At 30.1% G+C, this 2557-nt stretch overlaps 1 long non-coding RNA gene across 1 annotated transcript; it reads right to left on the reverse strand.

The window, feature by feature from the left end:
- Window positions 1–521: 521 nt before the first annotated feature.
- LOC112465023 lies at window positions 522–986 on the reverse strand. The gene is made up of 2 exons (XR_003041972.1): window positions 771–986; window positions 522–612 (listed from the first exon to the last, which is right to left on the reverse strand). It is a non-coding gene; the product is annotated as an uncharacterized LOC112465023 (long non-coding RNA).
- Window positions 987–2557: the final 1571 nt, after the last annotated feature.

A 2557-nucleotide genomic window follows, 5' to 3' on the forward strand; every position in this document is an offset into this window, starting at 1 on the left:
TTAATAGTCATATATTTCACACAATCAGTCATGTCTATCGATGATGAGATTGTTAGTTATAATTTTTTTACAATAATTTTTTGATAGCTTTATCGTAGTAATCAACCAATTAACCCTTCGCCCGTAAACTATAATTTGACTGGCATCGTCCGTAATCTGGGTCATAAATGTCCTGTCGTTATTTTGACCTAGTAAATAGTGTTCAAAAAATCTGAAAAAATTCTGTAATACTTGTATACTATCCTATTTTATAATCCCAAAGTTTATTTAGCGATTCATTATAAGATAAATTGTTTATAAATAATTCTTTATGCAAAAAATTGATAAAAATCCATTTTTATTAAAAAAATCATATCTCATTGAGTTTTAAATCAAAATAAAAAATTCCAACGAGGTTTTATAGTTAAATATGTGTACTTTCAAGAAAAAAATTCTGTATATGGGTCATTTTTAAAAAGTATAATTATTCTGAGGATTGAAAATGGCCTTTTTCGGGTTAAGGAGAAATAAGACTTTTAACGTAATTTTTACATTATTTTATTAAAAAATCATATAAAATCGTCTTTCTCGTAAATAATATCTGATATTTGTCGCTTGATCATCCATTGTACCCTGAAAGTACATGTAATTTCTTTTTACACGTGTTTTCATCCACTCAAATTTTGAGGTTATAGGTATATATAATATACACAATCATAAAAAAATATCACTTATATAAGTTAAAAATAACTGTAGTAATATGAAAATGACGTTAAATTAATTTTACTTACTTGCACGAAAGTCTGGCACTGTCCGTAAACTGGGTCAATAGTGGCACTGGACGCACTTTGACTCGCTGCTGGTCAAGCACACACTGGCGAATTCCAACGAAACTTTGGGCATGAGTTCTCCCCACTACCTACTTTTTTTACGAGGGACGGCAAGTCCCCCCCCCCCTTTTCATTTCGGCGGTATTCTATCTTGAATTTCGGCTTGTGCCATTTATGACCCAGTTTACGGGCGAAGGGTTAATTTTGTCAGATAAAAAATATTACAGTGTTATATTTATTAAATCTTAATTTTAAAGTTATATGTTAATCACGCGACGTATGTTCTGAAAACAAAACATACTGTAGAAAATAATTTTTTTTATTTTTTAAAATTCATGCTAGATATGATATATTTGTATATTAGGGAAAGATAATTATAACGCAAAAAAAGAATTTCTACATTACAAACCTATGTCAGTTAAATGTTAAAGAAAACGGAGTTTATCATAATTTATTTTTCACGTAGCATTAATGCGAAATTTGTTTTATAGTAAAATATTTTAAGAAATATCGGTTACATATAATAATATTGTCGCAATCATTTCTTATGTATATTTTAATAATTTACATTACATATTAAATATATGGTAAATGTGCATAAAAGGCCAGTACTCACTAATTTTATCGCCACTTAAATATTGTAGGGGAGATCTTTCTGAGTAATTCTACGCAAGAAATAAGTGGGGGACAGTATTGGTTTAGAAGAAATAGCAAATTAAAGTTTCACAATTTTATTACTTTTTTTTAGATATTATAAAGTAACATTAGTTTTAAGAAAAGTATTTTGCTGATATGTGTGTATAGACAGTACACGTGTAGGCTACCACCCTTCCCCCGCAAGCAGGGGTGGATAAGGGGGGACCTTAATTCGTGTAGAAAGTCGCATCGTTTGAAAATGCTTAAAGTAATTTGTTAAAGCAGAAAATAGTATATTGAAAAGTATACATACAATTTTATATTTTAAAAAGTATATGTATAAAGTATTCTCTCTGTTTTAACAATGACAAAAGGATAAATTGTTGTTCTTCATTATTGTACGGTTCCACATGCTTGCAACTTTCCACACGAAGCGAGGTTTATCCCACTCCCACCCACCTTCGCCTACACTGTCTATGTATCAATAAATTACATTTTTTAGGATGAAAATTGTGAAACTTTAATTTGTTACATCTTCGAAACCAATCTTGTCCCCCACTTTTTTCTTGCGTAGAATTACTCAGAAAGACCTTCTTTACAACATATTTAAGTGGCGATAAAATTAATGAGTACTGACCTTCTATGCATATTTACCAAATATATATATATATAAATGATTAATACACATGCAATGTCGTTAAACGAACGTGGAGCGAACTTTAACTGTTGGCTTTTACCTTATATTAACGTCAATACTTTTCCGTAGACATTAAACATTCGGTAAATTCTCTATCGTTAGAATTGTTGTTTAATTCCACCATTGCATAGATTTGCTATTGAATATGTAATCGACTTTTTCTATTTGCATCTTACAAAGCCAATCGTATAGCGTAAAATGCCGTGAATAAATGTTTATTGATGACTCGTATGAGTGAATTTAGTGTAACAAGCTAACAGTTTACTAATGTAACACACGCATGCATGCGAATACATATTATCCACATTAAATTATATTGTTAGCTTGTTGTGATGTAATCAAACGATAATATTGTCGCGCGAGTCGTAAAATATTAGCGGGTCAGAAGTAATTAGTACGTACCTACTTTATATTA

This window comes from Temnothorax curvispinosus, unplaced genomic scaffold (assembly GCF_003070985.1).
Source record: "Temnothorax curvispinosus isolate PA1 unplaced genomic scaffold, ASM307098v1 QBEX01014833.1, whole genome shotgun sequence".
In the NCBI taxonomy this organism is placed as follows: Eukaryota; Metazoa; Arthropoda; class Insecta; order Hymenoptera; family Formicidae; genus Temnothorax; species Temnothorax curvispinosus.